The following is a 17756-nucleotide window of genomic DNA, read 5'->3' on the forward strand; positions in this document are numbered from 1 at the left end:
GAGAGACCGGCCCGAGTATAACAGAACGCAATGCAGGCAGCAAGCCAGTTGGAAAGCGTTCGTTTAGAGACAGGACGACCTAAACTGTTAGGGTCGAAGGACAGAAAGAGCTGAGGTGACGTGCGGTGAGCTCTGGTACGGTCAAGGTAGTATGCCAGGGCACGCTTACAGTCCAGCGTGTGTAACGCCTGTTCCCCAGGATGAGAGTGGGGTTTAGGGAAAAAGACAGGCAATACAATGGACTGGTTGAGGTGGAAGTCCGAGACCACCTTGGGAAGAAATTTAGGATGGGTACGCAGAACCACCTTGTCATGGTGAAAAACCGTGAAAGGTGGGTCAGCAACCAGTGCATGCAGCTCACTAACCCTCCTGGCAGAGGTGATGGCAATGAGGAAAAGCACCTTCCATGCCAGAAATTTGAGTAAAGTTGTGGCAAGAGGCTCAAATGGAGGTTTCATGAGGGCTGAGAGAACCACATTCAGGTCCCAGACGAAAGGAGGAGGCTTCAGAGGTGGTTTGACATTGAAGAGGCCTCTCATGAACCGGGAAACCAGGGGATGAGCCGTGAGAGGTTTTCCGAGGATAGGCTCATGAAACGCAGTGATGGCACTGAGGTGGACTCTGATTGAGGTAGACTTGAGGCCAGCGTCGGAGAGAGAAAGCAAATAGTCCAGTACAGATTCCACCGCCAATGAGGTGGGATCGTGATGATGAAGTAGACACCAAGAGGAGAACCGGGTCCACTTCTGATGGTAACATTGGAGGGTGGCCGGTTTCCTGGAGGCATCCAAAATACGACGGACAGGCTGAGACAGATTCTCTGGAGAGGTCAGCCCGAGAGAAACCAAGCTGTCAGGTGGAGCGAGGACAGATTGGGATGTAGTAGAGACTGATGCTGCTGTGTAAGTAGAGTAGGAAATACAGGAAGAGGAATGGGCTCCCTGGAGCTGAGCTGGAGCAGGAGGGAGAACCAGTGTTGGCGAGGCCACCGAGGAGCGATGAGAATCATGGTGGCTCTGTCCCTGCGGAATTTGGATAATGTCCGCAACATCAGAGGTAGTGGAGGAAAGGCATAGAGGAACCGATCCGTCCAGTCGAGCAGGAATGCATCCGGGGCCAGACGGTGAGGAGAGAAGAGTCTGGAACAGAACTGGGGCAGCTGATGGTTGTGAGGAGCTGCAAAGAGGTCCACCTGCGGAGTGCGCCAGCGAGCAAAGATGGAGCGGAGTGTGGGAGGATCCAGAGACCACTCGTGAGGCTGAAGGATGTGGCTGAGATTGTCGGCCAGGGAGTTCTGTTCGCCCTGGATATAGACAGCCTTGAGGAAGAGACTGTAGGCCGTGGCCCAGGTCCAGATGCGGATGGCCTCCTGACAGAGGAGGGGAGATCCGGTGCCGCCTTGCTTGTTTATGTAGTACATGGCGACCTGGTTGTCTGTGCACAGGAAAAGGACCTGAGGGTAGAGAAGGTGCTGGAAGGCTTTGAGAGCATAGAACATGGCTCTGAGTTCCAGGAAATTGATGTGATGTTGACGCTCCTGAGGGGTCCAGAGTCCCTGGGTGCGAAGATCTCCTAGGTGAGCTCCCCACGCATAAGGGGAGGCATCTGTGGTTATTATCATGGAGTGAGGGGATAGATGAAAGAGTAGACCCCTGGAAAGATTGGAGGAGTTCAACCACCAGTGAAGAGATTGCTGAAGAGACGATGTCACAGAGATGGGATGAGAAAGAGGATCCCTGGTCCCCAATAAACTGAAGTCGCTGTGTGGGAAGCAGATGCGACTTGGGGTAGTTGATCTCGAACCCCAGAAGGTGGAGGAAGGAGATGGTGTGCTGAGTGGCTTGTAGCACAAGAGGAGACGTAGGTGCTTTCACTAACCAATCGTCCAAGTAGGGGAACACCTGAAGGTCGTGAGACCTGAGGAAGGCCACCACCACAATAAGGGAGATGAGGCGAGGCCAAAGGGTAGCACTTTGTACTGATAGTGATGGTGCTGTATCTGAAACCGTAGATAGCGACGTGAAGTCGGATGGATTGGGATGTGAGTGTAGGCCTCCTTGAGGTCTAGGGAGCATAGCCAGTCGTGGTGAGAGAGAAGAGGGTAAAGCGTGGCCAGGGAGAGCATTCTGAACTTCTCTTTGACCAAAAGAACAAAAAGGAGTTCCAACCTAAAACTGCAGAAAAAACAACCGAAAGCAAACAAAACAAAACTGCAGATATGTACAAGACGTAGGCTAATTTTATTAATGACAAAAAATGATATGCAAAAAATAATAATATGCAAACCCTTTTACCAATTACCAATCAAGGGACCCGACACGGTCCGTGTTTCGGACACACCTTCGTCAGGGGTCCTAATTAGTACAAATATAACATAGAATTAATTATTAATAATGGGTAACATAAAATATAATAATAATAATACAATAATACATATGATAAATTAAAATATTAATTAAAAACAATCAAAGGGTATTACAGAAAATGGTATATTAACCAGATTTCATAAAAGGTGCCGCACATCCGTAAAGAAAGAAAGAAATAGAATGCAAAGAACAAAGATAAAATACAAAACATGCAAATTAAGTGACATTAATTGAACTAAAAAATGTTTTAATTGAACTAAAAAATTTTTTTAAAAATATATTATCATATATGAAAAAAGGCAAAGATGAACACACAAAAGAAAAGACCCGTAAAGGAAAACCACAATGTGAAAAAAGAAAAAGAATTGGAAAGAGGCGCTTACCAAATTTATCCATAGTTTTTCCCTCTCTGCCAGGAGGGGTGGAGACATATACACTGGAACCCTGAGATTTTTTCAAAGTAGATTCCACCAGGAGGGATTCGTGGGGCAATTGAGGTTTGTCAAACCCTGGGATTGGAATAACCCGGTACAAGCTATCCAATTTGCGAGGGGCCCCGGGAACAGTGAGGGGAGTCTCCCAGTTTTTGTAGAAAGTTTCCCGTAAGATGTCGTGGACGGGCAACTTTATAAATTCCTTGGGAGGTTGCTCAAAGTCTAGGGCATCGAGGAAAGCCTGAGACTTTTTAGAGTCGGACTCTAAGGGGATGGAAAGAGCTGCTGCCATCTCCCTAAGGAATTTAGAAAAAGAGGATTGTTCTGGTTTTGAGGCGGTATCGGTCATGGAGGGTTCTTCGTCGGTTGACGAAGCGTCCTCTTCGGTACCGTGCGGGGAGTCTTCCCACAAGTCTGGGTCTCTAACGTCAGGATGTGCACGTTTGGACATCGGTGTGGAAGGCTCGGCATGGCGGGTCTTTGAGAGAGGGACCGGGAAGGGTCGGCAGCAGTACGGGTATGCACTGTAGGTGTTTCAGCCAAGAGCACCGGAATGGAGGTATTAATCGGTACCGAGGGGGTCGACACCGATGGGACAGTGCGAGGCTCGGACCGGTCCCGTACCGGAAGGTGCGGTGCCAGCAACGCCGGCAACAGTTGTTGGAGTTGTTGCTGGAGCTGCTCCTGTAACTGGTTTTGGAGTATGGCCGCGATGCGTTCATCCAGTGGGGGCACCGGTACCGCTTTTGTCTTCTTCGGTACCATAGGTGCCGCTCTACGCTCCGGCGATGAGAAGGCCGATGGCTACAGTCCATCCCCGGTTAAAGCGCGGCAGAGGACATCCTGCGTGGGGTCCGAGCGCCGGGCTGCTGCTTCCGCTGCCCGGGGACCCCGCATGACACCATACGTTCAGGGCTAAGGGCTCTCTGTCTGCCTAAATGCATGCTGGGAGCGGGTGAAGCAGAGTGGGCCAAACTCAAACGCAGCACGTATCCCATACCCCAGCAGTCTTACAAAAGAAAAAACAACAAAGCAAAGCAAAAGCCAGAAGAGCTAGGGAACACAATAAAATGCACCCCATGCAGGCCCCTCTAACTTGCAATCTGTCCTTAGATCCACAGCTGAGAAGAAAACAGGGGAAAGCGCGCACGCAATCCCCCACTACCAGAAATTATGCAGTCAACTTTCTCGCATGTGGGGAAATCACAGGGGTCAGCACAGCCCGAGTGCAATGGCCGAGCCTCACCCTGGGAGCGCCACCTTCTGGATCATGGACCAATCTCCCCTGCCAGGTAAGTATGAAGAAAGAGGCGAGCTAAGGGCCAGGGCCTGTGCCGGCAGGGCACCCTTGCTCAGGGTGGCCGGCGAGGGCTACAGTCCCTCCCCGGTTAAAGCGCGGCAGAGGACATCCTGCGTGGGGTCCTCTGTCAACGCGTTCCAGAGCGTAACTATTCTCTGAGTGAAAAAAAATTTCCTCTTGCCAACTTGATGATTGTCTTCCAATTCTAATGAGAAATGCTCTGCTCACTTTAAAATCAAAACAGTTTGATTTAATAAAAAGCCCGAGAGCTAGTCTCGATGGGCGACATTAACACGGGACTGGGTGGCCCGCTGTGTCGCCCATGGGACTAGCTAGGCTAGAGGAGGGGTCGGGGGTAGCGTGCCCGAGGGGGGGCGGTCCGCTGGAAGGCGTCGCAGCCGAAGTGGATTGTGGGTGGGAAGGGAGAAAAGACAAGGCTCTCAGAGGACCCTAACAGTCTTGGTCCTCCGAAGCAGCTTGCCGGCCGGGTGCGAGTGCGCGGGCGAGGCCTACCTTGTTTCTTGCCTCGTGTCGGGCCTCCAAGTAGCTTGCCGGCCGTGTACGCGTTCGCGGTTATATAAAAAAAAAAAAAATTTTATCTGTCACGTGTCGTCGAGCATGGCGCATTCTCAGGCCGCCGCCGCAGACCCGGCTGAGATTTCCTTCTTGGCAGGCGACTCCCTCAACGAGGACGATCACCTCCTGGTGAGTGCGGCGGCTGGGGGGGGGCAGGCAGCTGCCTCCGAGGCGCTCCCGTGCATCGGCTCGGGCGGCTATAGCGCTGGAGGTAGTGGGGGTGGCGCCTGTTACAGGTCGCGGTACGGGGTCGACTCGCAGGGGCAGGAGCCAGAACCCTGCTGCGGGAAGGGGGAAGAGTCTCGCGGCTATAGTGGGGGCTCAGAATACGGGTTCCTTGCCGGCCGGAAGGGTTACGGTCGTCGGGGACCCTGGGGCTATGGCTTCGGATATTCTGGAGCGTACCCATTCGGAGGTGCCCACTCCCGGGGGGGGAGCGCCGGGGGGAGAGTCTGATGCGGTGCCCGCGTTCCCCATGATGACGGGCAGGGGGGGAGTGCGCCCGAGGCTGCCGCGGTTCCTGTAGTCCCGACATCAGGAATGGGTGGTAGTGCGCCAACTGGCCCAGCGGGCTGGTGGTCGCCTTGGTCTACAGGTCCCTGGTGCGCTCCCTGGAGTGGTAATCCCTGGGTGTCAGTCCCTCCTCCGTTTCCTCCTTATCCTTGGGGCCCGGGGGTGCTTGGGGGGTCTGGGGGTAGCGGGGGACCTCATGTTGGGGCTGGTTCTATAGGACTAACTTACCCGCCTACTGTGCCGGTTGCTGGCCCCTGTTTGGATTTCTTCCCACAGGACGTCGCTGCGGGACCTGTCGAGACGGCTGGGACTTCTGCAACAGGACAGTCTAGCGGAGGAACGGCTGCAATCCCACAGATCGGTGGCGGGGAGCATGCTCGAGACCAACAGCGTCCAGCTATGGTGGTTGCTACGGAAGGCGCCACTTCGGGAACGGCTGGAGGCGGACACGGACCTGGAGATGACCGGATCACGGGTAACATGGCCCTAGGGGCTGGGGTTGGTGTTCGGGGAAAACGGGGGAAGAAAAAGGGCAAGAGTAGAAAGAGACGGGGGGGCAGAGATTCTTCTTCGTCCTCCTCCTCTTCCTGTTCTTCAACCTCTTCTTCCTCTTCTTCGTCTTCCTCCTCAGGGTCACATCGGTGGGTAGATGGGGAGGAGCAGGCGCGGGTGGGCGCTGATCGGGGCGCCCCTGCGCTCGTAGCGTTGTCAGAGCTGTGGGAGAAAGTCCCTCGGTCACTGCGCCGTAAGATTCGGAGACGCGCGTGCGTGGACATTTTTAAACTACTGGAGGGCAGGGTGCGGAGTCGTAAAAAGAAGAGCAAGAAAGAGGGAGGGAAACCTAAAGTAGGCGCGATTTCCCGCAACGTCCTTAATTGGACTCGTGCGTTCTTACGGCTTGCCAGTGTCTGGGGACAGGAGCGCCCTCAGGATTACAGGCTGTTGCTGGCGTATGCCGATACTATTCTCGATTCTTGTCAGCGGTTCGGAGGCTGGGCGTGGCTGAACTACGACGAGGCGTTCCGAGACAAGATGGAGGAGAATCGGCACATGTCCTGGGGCACGCAGGACATCAATCTCTGGCTCACCCATATGGCGAAGCCGGGAGGTTCGAGCACTGGACCTTTGAGCAAGCCGGTTTTGCAGGCGGCAGGGGGGATGCGTTCCTTTCGTCCGCCCGGAGGTTCAGGTGCCGGGGGCGGTCCGGGCCTTTGCTAGCAATTTAATAAATCAGTCTGCTCCTTCACCGATTGTCGTTTTCGACACGTATGTTCCCTGTGCGGACAGGGTCACTCAGCTCTCAAGTGCCCCAAGAAGGGAGCCGGGTTGCCTCCAGCCCCGGCTAAGTGAGCCGGGGTCCCGCGGGCTGCCTACCCCGGTAGAGGTGGGTGCCATGCGGCCGTGGCTCGATAAGTATCGTGATTTACGGGCGGCGGACGTTCTGTTGAAGGGGTTCAGCGAGGGTTTTGTGATACCGTATGCGTTGCCGTTAGCTAATGCGCAGACTGCCAACGCTTCCTCCGTTGCTCACCTGCGGGAGGAGGTTCGACGGAAGTTGACCGAAGAACTTGAACGGGGGCGGGTAGCGGGGCCTTTTCATGATCGACCGTTTCCGGTGATGGTGGTGTCTCCCCTAGCGATCATACCTAAGAAAGAGCCGGGCAAATATCGATTGATACACAACTTATCCAGGCCGACGGGGCGTTCGGTGAACGAAGGCATTCCACGCGATCTCTGTTCGGTACGCTACGCGTCCTTTGACAGCGCGCTTTGTCTCATTCGTCAAGTGGGCCCAGCGGCCTTGCTGGCGAAGGTGGACATTGAATCAGCGTTTCGGTTGTTGCCAGTTCACCCGGACTCGTATCCATTATTGGGTTTTAAGTTTGAAGGAGACTTCTATTATGACCGATGTTTGCCTATGGGGTGTTCTATCTCCTGCGCCTTATTTGAATTGTTCAGTTCCTTTTTGCACTGGGTCACGGTTCAACGTGCTGGGAGGGACTTGATAGTTCATTATTTGGACGATTTTCTTTTTGTTGGGGGAGAGGATTCGGGTGATTGCGGGCTACTGAAGACCACTTTTGAGGGCCTAGCCGCGGAATTTGGGGTTCCGCTGTCGGCAGAAAAATCTGAAGGGCCTACTACGTGTCTCACGTTCCTGGGGATTGAGATAGACACGGTAGCGATGATTACTCGGCTTCCGCAGGGCAAGGTTCGGAAGTTGTTAGAGTTAATATCACTGGTACGGGGAGCTCGCAAGCCTACCTTGCGGTTGGTTCAGTCTCTATTAGGGTCTCTTAATTTTGCTTGTAGGGTTTTACCTATGGGTCGCCCCTTTTCACGTCGTTTAGTGGCAGCGACAGCAGGAGTAAGGGCCCCCAGGCACTTTGTGCGGATTTCTGCTGGGATTCGGGCAGATCTGAGGATGTGGTCACTTTTTCTTGAACGCTTCAACGGGTCTCTCCCAATTCAACAGCCCGAGGTGACCAATTTGGATCTAGAACTGCAGTCCGACGCGGCGGGCGTCGTCGGTTTCGGTCTCTATTTCCAGGGCGATTGGTGCGCGGCAGCTTGGCCAAAGGCCTGGCGGCTGGCAGGTATTACCCGTAATATCACTCTTCTGGAGCTTTTTCCATTGCTGGTGGCTTGTGAGTTGTGGCCTGACAGGTTGCGGAATAGGCGAGTCGTGTTATGGTGTGACAACATGGGAGTGGTTGAGGTGGTCAACCGGCAGGCGGCAAAATGTCTACGGGTGACGGCATTGATGCGCGAGCTCATTGTGCGCTGCTTGCGTCTGAACCTTTTTATTCGGGCACGGCACGTTCCCGGGGTACAAAACAAACTTGCTGATGCTCTTTCTCGTTTCCACTTTTTGCAGTTTCGGCAGATGGCGCCAGCAGCGAAGATGGTGGGATCGCAGATGCCGGAGCATTTGTGGAGCCTGGTGGAGAACGGATCTGGGGCTTATTGCAACACTCCGTAGCCCCGTCTACGTGGGCCCGGTACAATCGAGGCTTTGCACTGGTGTCCAAATTTATTCAGTCTCGGGGATGGTCGCCTGGACCCGTGTCGGAGATCCTGCTAGCGGATTTCCTAGCCTCGTCTCAGCTGCGGGGCTGTTCTTAATCATTGGGGATTTGGGGGTGGCTCAGGGTTGGTTCCCGGAGGTGCGGCTGGTTTGGTCCGACATCATTCCTCGGCCGAGCCGGTTGGCGTCTCGGCGGTGGACTAGAGGGCTAGCAAAAGTTAATCGTCAAGTGGGCCGATGGGTTGAGGCAAGGGGTGGTATTCAGATAAGACACGACTGGGTGGATTTGTCGTGTTCGGGGCTGTTCTACAGGGATCGGGTGCATTTGTCGGATATAGGCAGCGATTTGTTGTTGGACGACTTCGCCTCCTGTTGTGAGCGAGTGTTGGTCGCCTAGCCGCAGCTCTGTTAATTTTTTTTTTTGGGGGGGAGCCTGTAACGCGTTACAGGCCTGTGGCGGTATCCCGAGCTACTGGCTAATGGGCTCATCAAGGGATGAGCGGTGGGCCGGCTGGGAGCTGTGCCTGGTGGGTCGGATGACCCTGGATAATGGGGCATGTGTGGGACATGCCACCCCTCGGACCCTTGCTTAGATGGCAGGGTCGGGGGCCAATTACATCTAATGGTGGCTCGGGATCAAGGTCACAATGGTGATACCATTGTTATGGGTTATTGTTAATGTGTTGTTTATGGCTGTTAATTTATATATAATTATTTATGTTAAAAGGTTATATGAATATGTTTTATATTCAATAAACAGGGCTGCGGCCAGGTACTACCAACAAAGTGTATTGTCTCATTGAGATAGGTGGAAGATATGTTGGAAGGGGTAAAGTGTTATATAGAAGCGGGTCACTCGAGGTCCCGCTGTTATAAAAAGCCCGAGAGCTAGTCTCGATGGGCGACATTAACGCGGGACTGGGTGGCCCGCTGTGTCGCCCATGGGACTAGCTAGGCTAGAGGAGGGGTCGGGGGTAGCGTGCCCGAGGGGGGGCGGTCCGCTGGAAGTCGTCGCAGCCGAAGTGGATTGTGGGTGGGAAGGGAGAAAAGACAAGGCTCTCGGAGGACCCTAACAGTCTTGGTCCTCCGAAGCAGCTTTCCCGCCCGCCCGCCCTTTGGTTTAGGGGGGTGTAGGGTTGATGGGGTGGCGGTATCCCGAGCTACTGGCTAATGGGCTCATCAAGGGATGAGCGGTGGGCCGGCTGGGAGCTGTGCCTGGTGGGTCGGATGACCCTGGATAATGGGGCATGTGTGGGACATGCCACCCCTCGGACCCTTGCTTAGATGGCGGGGTCGGGGGCCAATTACATCTAATGGTAGCTCGGGATCAAGGTCACAATGGTGATACCATTGTTATGGGTTATTGTTAATGTGTTGTTTATGGCTGTTAATTTATATATAATTATTTATGTTAAAAGGTTATATGAATATGTTTTATATTCAATAAACAGGGCTGCGGCCAGGTACTACCAACAAAGTGTATTGTCTCATTGAGATAGGTGGAAGATATGTTGGAAGGGGTAAAGTGTTATATAGAAGCGGGTCACTCCAGGTCCCGCTGTTATTGTATCATTATTAGTGGCTGGGTCGTTCCCAAGTGAGATTGGTCAGATTTTAATCATCCCCAATATAAAGGATACGAAAGAAACTAAAGCTAATACATCCAATTTCAGACCAGTTGCTTCTATTCCCTTATTTACGAAAGTGATTGAAGGTTTAGTAAATGTGCAATTAGTGAATTATTTAGATAAATTTGAAATTTTGCACAATTTTCAATCCGGTTTCCGCTCAGGATATAGCACTGAAATAGGTATAGCTTCAATAGTAGATCATATCCATAGCCTATTCAAATCGGGTTCAAGCGCAATTATTCTACAACGATTTGAGTCGTGCTTATGACTTAGTTGACCATGATATATTATTAGCATGCTTGGATTCCATCAGAATTTCAAGTAGGGTATGGAATTGGTTTCAAGGGTTTGTGAAAATAAAAGCCCAAGAGCTAGTCTCGATGGGCGGCATTAACGCGGGACTGGGTGGCCCGCAGTGTCGCCCGTGGGACTAGCTGAGTCAGAGGAGGGGGGCGAGGTAGCGTACCCGAGGGGGGGGGGGGTCCGCGTCGCAGCCGAGGTGGATTGTGGGTGGGAGGGATTAAAAGGCGGCTCTCGGAGGACCCGAACAGTTTCGGTCCTCCAAAGCAGCTTTGCCGGGCGGGTACACGATCACGCTCGCGGCCTACCTTTTCTGCCACGTGGCGTTCGAGCATGGCGAAAACTCATACCGCCGCTGCAGACCCGGCTGAAATTTCATTATTAGCAGGCGACTCCCTCGACGAGGACGAGCACCTCGCGGTGAGTGCGGCTGCTAGGGGGGGCAGGCAGTTACCTCCGAGGCGCTCCCGTGCATCTGCACGGGCGGCTATAGCGCTGGAGGTAGTGGGGGTGGTGCCGGTTACAAGTCACGGTACGGGGTCGGCTCGCAGGGGCAGGAGCCGGAACCCTGCTGCTGGAAGGGGGAGGAGTGTCGCTGCGATGGGGGAGACGCAGGGTACGGGTTCCTTGCCGGCCGGGAGGGTTCCGGTCGTCGGGGATCCGGGGGCTGTGGCTTCGGATCTCCAGGAGCGTGCCCATCCTGGGGTGCCCATCCCAAGGGGGGGGGAGCGCCGAGGGGAGAGTCTGCTGCAGTGCCCTTGCCCCCCATGATATCAGGCAGGGGTGGTAGTGCGCCCGTGTCGGCCGCTGCTCCCGTTGTCCCCTCGGCATCAGGGATGGGTTGCAGTGCGCCCGTGGGCCCAGCGGGCTGGTGGTCCCCGTGGTCCACAGGTCCCTGGTGCGCTCCCTGGAATGGTAATCCCTGGGCATCGGTCCCTCCTCTGTTCCCTCCTTATCCATGGGGCCTGGGTGTGGTAGGGGGGTCCGGGGATAGCGGGAGACCTCAAGTTGGGGCTGGTGCTATGGGGCTAACTTATCCTCCTACTGTGCCAGTTGCTGGCCCTTGTTTGGATTTCTTCCCACAGGACTTCGCTGCGGGATCTGTTGAGACGGCTCGGACTTCTGCAACTGGACTGTCTAGTGGAGGAACGGCTGCAACTCCACAGATCGGAGGAAGGGAGCAGGATCGAGACCAGCAGCGTCCAGCTATGGTGGTTGCTGCGGAAGGCGCCACTTCAGGAGCGGCTGGAGGTGGACAGGAACCCGGAGATGACCGGATTACGGGTAACAAGGCCCTAAGGGCTGGGGTTGGTGTTCGGGAGAAACGGGGAAAGAAAAAGGGTAAGGGAAAAAAGAGACGGGGGGGCAGAGATTCTTCTTCGTCTTCTTCCTCTTCTTCTTCTTCTTCGTCTTCCTCCGCTGGGTCACGTCGGCGGGTAGATGGGGAGGATCAGGTGCGGGAAGGCGCGGATCGGGGTGCCCCCGCGCTCGTAGCGTTGTCAGAGCTGTGGGAGAAAGTCCCTCGGTCACTGCGTCGAAAGATTTGGAGACGTGCGTGCGTGGACATTTTTACACTACTAGAGGGCAGGGTGCGGGGTCATAAAAAGAAGAGCAAGAAAGAGGGAGGGAAACCTAAAGTAGGCGCGATTTCTCGTAACGTCCTTAACTGGACTCGGGCATTCTTACGGCTTGCCAGTGTCTGGGGACAGGAGCGCCCCCAGGATTACGGTCTGTTGCTGGCGTATGCCGATACTATTCTCGATTCTTGTCAGCGGTTTGGAGGTTGGGCGTGGCTGAATTATGACGAGGCGTTCCGAGACAAGATGGAGGAGAATCGGCACATGTCCTGGGGCACGCAGGACATCAATCTCTGGCTCACCCATATGGTGAAGCCGGGAGGTTCGAGCATGGGACCTCTGGGCAAGCCGGTCTCGCAGGCGGCAGGGGGGACGCGTTCCTTTCATCCGCCCGGAGGCGCAGGTGCCGGGGGCGGTCAGGGCCTTTGCTGGCAATTTAATAAATCAGTCTGCTCCTTCACCGATTGCCGCTTCCGACACGCTTGTTCCCTGTGCGGACAGGGTCACTCAGCGCTCAAGTGCCCCAAGAAGGGAGCCGGGTTGCCTCCAGCCCCGGCTAAGTGAGCGAGGGTCCCGCGGCCTGCCCACCCCGGTGGAGGTGGGTGCCATGCGCCCGTGGCTCGATCAGTATCGTGATTTACGGGCGGCGGACGTTCTGTTGAAGGGGTTCAGCGAGGGTTTTGGGATTCCATATGCGTTGCCATTAGCTAATGTGCAGGCTGCCAACGCTTCCTCCGTTTCTCACCTGCGGGAGGAGGTCCGACGGAAGTTGACTGAGGAACTTGAACGGGGGCGGATAGCGGGGCCTTTTCATGATCGACCGTTTCCGGTGATGGTGGTGTCTCCCCTAGCGATCATACCTAAGAAAGAGCCGGGCAAATATCGATTAATACACAACTTATCTAGGCCGGCAGGGCGCTCAGTGAACTAAGGCATTCCGCGCGACCTCTGCTCGGTGCACTATGCGTCCTTTGACAGCGCTCTTTGTCTCATTCGTCGAGCGGGCCCAGCGGCCTTGCTGGCGAAGGTGGACATCGAATCAGCGTTTCGGTTATTACCAGTTCTCCCGGCCTCGTATCCATTATTGGGTTTTAGGTTCGAAGGAGCCTTCTATTATGACCGATGTTTGCCTATGGGGTGTTCTATCTCCTGCGCCTTTTTTGAATTGTTCAGTTCCTTTTTGCACTGGGTCACGGTTCGGCGTGCAGGGAGGAACTCGGTGGTTCATTATTTAGATGATTTTCTTTTTGTAGGGGGAGAGGATTCGGGTGATTGCGGGCTATTGAAGACCACTTTTGAGAGCATAGCGGCGGAATTTGGGGTTCCGCTGTCGGCAGAAAAATCTGAGGGGCCTACTACGTGTCTCACGTTCCTGGGGATTGAGATTGACACCGTAGCGATGGTTACTCGGCTGCCGCAGGGCAAGGTCCGGCAGTTGTTAGAGTTAATATCACTGGTACGGGGCGCTCGCAAGCCTACCCTGCGGTTGGTTCAGTCTCTATTAGGGTCTCTTAATTTTGCCTGCAGGGTTTTACCCATGGGTCGCCCCTTTTCCCGTCGTTTGGCGGCAGCGACAGCCGGAGTAAGGGACCGCAGGCACTTTGTGCGGATTTCTGCTGGGATTCGGGCAGATTTACGGATGTGGTCCCTTTTTCTTGAACGCTTCAACGGGTCTCTCCCAATTCAACAGCCCGAGGTGACTAATTTGGATCTAGAACTGCAGTCGGACGCAGCGGGTGGAGTTGGTTTCGGGCTCTATTTCCAGGGCGATTGGTGTGCGGCAGCTTGGCCAGAGGCTTGGCGGCTGGCCGGTCTTACCCGTAATATCACTCTTCTAGAGCTTTTTCCGTTGCTGGTGGCTTGTGAGTTGTGGCCCGACAGGTTGCGGAATAGGCGAGTCGTGTTTTGGTGCGACAACATGGGTGTGGTGGAGGTGGTCAACCGGCAGGCGGCGAAATGTCTACGGGTGACGGCGTTGATACGCGAGCTCGTTGTGCACTGCTTGCGACTGAACCTTTTCATTCGGGCACGTCACGTTCCCGGAGTACAAAACAGACTTGCTGACGCTCTTTCTCGTTTCCACTTTTTGCAGTTTCGGCAGCTGGCGCCGGCAGTGAAGATGGTGGGATCGCAGATGCCGGAGCATTTGTGGAGCCTGGTGGAGAACGGATCTGGGGCTTACTACAACACTCCATAGCCCCGGCTACGTGGGCCCGGTACAATCGAGGCTTTGCACTGGTGTCCAGATTTATTCAGTCTCGGGGATGGACTCCGGGTCCTGTGTCGGAGATCCTGCTAGCGGATTTCCTAGCCTCGTCTCAGCTGCGGGGCTGTTCCCGGAGCGCGGCGGCGGGTCATCTAGCGGGCTTTGCATTCTTTTGTAGGGCCCTCGGTTGGACCTGTCCTTCGTCGGGGTTTTTGCCGCGTAGAATGTTGGTGGCCTGGGGGAGGGTGGGCCCGACCCCCGGCTGCCGATCACGCATGCCTTGCTAGTCACTCTTGCGAATGTATTACCACAGGTGACGAACTCCGGTTATGAGACGTGTTTGTTTCGGGCAGCTTTCTCGTTATCCTTTTTCGGAGCGCTCCGGGTGGGCGAGCTGCTCGTCCATCCGTCGGACGCGCGGGGTCTGCGAGGCCTACTAGGTAGGCAGGTGTGTATAGTCGGGAACACGTTGCGAGTTTTCATTGCGCGTTCAAAGACGGATCAGCTGGGCAGGGGGCGCACGTTAATCCTGCATCAAGTGGAGGGATGTACGTCTTGCCCCGTCCAATCTCTGGTTGCCTATATGGCAGTCCGTCCTCAGTCCGCCTTAGCGTTGATGGTGCACGAGAATGGCACCCGGCTCACGCGGTATCAATTACTGGCGGTGTTGCGTCTAGCCTTGGGACTTTGCGGTGAGGACCCTGCTCATTATGGCACTCATTCCTTTCGTATCGGGGCGGCTACAAGTGCCTTCGCAGCGGGGGTGCCCGAGGCGGTCATTCGGCGATTGGGTAGGTGGTCGTCGGATGCTTATCGCGGGTATATCCGACCGCCGGGTGCTGCTCGGGGGGATTCTCAGTCTGGAGGGTGGACCTAGTAGGGACATTACGGGATGGGAGTCTGTCCGGGGGGTAGACGGGAGGGAGGTGTCTCGTAGGGGAGTGTTTATGGTGTGGGGGGGTCACTGCCTGGCTCCCTTCTTACTAACTCCCAGGCAAGATGTTTTGTAACTTATTTGCGGGATTTGCTTTGCAGGTGCGGTGCAGCGGGTCCTGTCGGTATGGATTATCGGGCACTCCTTCGTCCATTGGGCTGGGGAACGTGCCATAGTCCGGCCCGGCAGTCAACACTTGGGCCTCGGGCATCGTGGAGTGTTCGTGTCCTGGTGGGGACAGAGGGGCATGCGCTGGCACCAGTTGATGCATCTGTTGAACGACCTTCGACGGCGTTCTCGGCGTCCGGATCTACTGCTCCTTCATCTGGGGGGCAACGATGTCGACGCCCTTAGCAGAAAGCACCTTATTGACACAGTTATCGGGGACTTGTGGGTAGCTCAGGGTTGGTTTCCGGAGGCGCAGCTGGTTTGGTCGGATATCATTCCTCGGCCGAGCCGGCTGGCGTCTCGGCGGTGGACCAGAGGGCTAGCTAAAGTGAATCGACAAGTGGGTCGATGGGTGGAGGCTCAGGGCGGTATTCAGATAAGACACGATTGGGTCGACGTGTCTTGTTCGGGGCTGTTCTACAGAGATCGGGTGCATTTGTCGGATATAGGCAGTGATCTGTTGTTGGACGACTTCGCCTCCTGTTGTGAGCGAGTGTTGGTTTCCTAGCCGCAGCTCTGTTCCTTATTTTGTTTGGGGGGGGGCCTGTAACTCGTTACAGGCCTGTGGCGGTATCCCGAGCTACTGGCTAATGGGCTCATCAAGGGATGAGCGGTGGGCCGGCTGGGAGCTGTGCCTGGTGGGTCGGATGACCCTGGATAATGGGGCATGTGGGGGACATGCCACCCCTCGGACCCTTGCTTAGATGGCGGGGTCGGGGGCCAATTACATCCAATGGTAGCTCGGGATCCAGGTCACAATGGTGATACCATTGTTATGGGTTATGGTTAATGTGTTATTTATGGTTGTTAATTTATATATACTTATGTATGTTAAAATGTTATATGAATATGTTTAATATTCAATAAACGGGGCTGCGGCCAGGTACTACCAACAAAGTGTATTGTCTCATTGAGATAGGAAAGGTATGTTGGGAAGGGGGTAAAGTGTTATATAGAAGCGGGTCACTCCAGGTCCCGCTGTTATAAAAGCCCAAGAGCTAGTCTCGATGGGCGGCATTAACGCGGGACTGGGTGGCCCGCGGTGTCGCCCGTGGGACTAGCTGAGTCAGAGGAGGGGGGCGAGGTAGCGTACCCGAGGGGGTGCGGTCCGCGTCGCAGCCGAGGTGGATTGTGGGTGGGAGGGATTAAAAGGCGGCTCTCGGAGGACCCGAACAGTTTCGGTCCTCCAAAGCAGCTTTCCCGCCCGCCCGCCCTTTGTTTTGAGGTGTGTAGGGTTGGTGGGACGGCGGTATCCCGAGCTACTGGCTAATGGGCTCATCAAGGGATGAGCGGTGGGCTGGCTGGGAGCTGTGCCTGGTGGGTCGGATGACCCTGGATAATGGGGCATGTGGGGGACATGCCACCCCTCGGACCCTTGCTTAGATGGCGGGGTCGGGGGCCAATTACATCCAATGGTAGCTCGGGATCCAGGTCACAATGGTGATACCATTGTTATGGGTTATGGTTAATGTGTTATTTATGGTTGTTAATTTATATATACTTATGTATGTTAAAATGTTATATGAATATGTTTAATATTCAATAAACGGGGCTGCGGCCAGGTACTACCAACAAAGTGTATTGTCTCATTGAGATAGGAAAGGTATGTTGGGAAGGGGGTAAAGTGTTATATAGAAGCGGGTCACTCCAGGTCCCGCTGTTATAAAAGCCCAAGAGCTAGTCTCGATAGGCGGCATTAACGCGGGACTGGGTGGCCCGCGGTATCGCCCGTGGGACTAGCTGAGTCAGAGGAGGGGGGCGAGGTAGCGTACCCGAGGGGGTGCGGTCCGCGTCGCAGCCGAGGTGGATTGTGGGTGGGAGGGATTAAAAGGCGGCTCTCGGAGGACCCGAACAGTTTCAGTCCTCCAAAGCAGCTTTCCCGCCCGCCCGCCCTTTGTTTTGAGGTGTGTAGGGTTGGTGGGACGGCGGTATCCCGAGCTACTGGCTAATGGGCTCATCAAGGGATGAGCGGTGGGCTGGCTGGGAGCTGTGCCTGGTGGGTCGGATGACCCTGGATAATGGGGCATGTGGGGGACATGCCACCCCTCGGACCCTTGCTTAGATGGCGGGGTTGGGGGCCAATTACATCCAATGGTAGCTCGGGATCCAGGTCACAATGGTGATACCATTGTTATGGGTTATGGTTAATGTGTTATTTATGGTTGTTAATTTATATATACTTATGTATGTTAAAATGTTATATGAATATGTTTAATATTCAATAAACGGGGCTGCGGCCAAGTACTACCAACAAAGTGTATTGTCTCATTGAGATAGGAAAGGTATGTTGGGAAGGGGGTAAAGTGTTATATAGAAGCGGGTCACTCCAGGTCCCGCTGTTAATAGGTCTTACTAGGTAGTCAGTGCTGGACAATACTCTACCAGATGAGTAAATGAAAGTGGAGTCTCTCAGGGTTCACCACTTTCTCCAACTTTCTTTAATGTTTACCTAACACCTTTATTTATTACATAGTTTACAGGTAAAATTTTATGTTTACGCAGATGACATTTCAATACTCATCCCTTTAACCGAACTCACTTCAGAAGTATTAAATTATATAGCTTTTATTCATACACAAGTGGAAATTTGGACATCTACATTTAGATTGAAATTAAATCCGGGCAAATCAAAATTCTTTCTAGCTAGTCCTAATGAAAAAATTACTGAAACAGCTTTATTTTTAAACGGTCAATCTTATTCGATATCTCCTATGCTGAAAATT

The 17756-nt window shown here is 54.3% G+C and overlaps 1 non-coding gene across 1 annotated transcript; it reads right to left on the minus strand.

The window, feature by feature from the left end:
• Positions 1 to 3933: 3933 nt before the first annotated feature.
• Positions 3934 to 4100, minus strand: LOC117368770. The gene has a single exon (XR_004541019.1). It is a non-coding gene; the product is annotated as a U1 spliceosomal RNA (small nuclear RNA).
• Between the last annotated feature and the right edge of the window lie 13656 nt (positions 4101 to 17756).

Source organism: Geotrypetes seraphini, chromosome 10 (assembly GCF_902459505.1).
Source record: "Geotrypetes seraphini chromosome 10, aGeoSer1.1, whole genome shotgun sequence".
Taxonomy (NCBI): domain Eukaryota; kingdom Metazoa; phylum Chordata; class Amphibia; order Gymnophiona; family Dermophiidae; genus Geotrypetes; species Geotrypetes seraphini.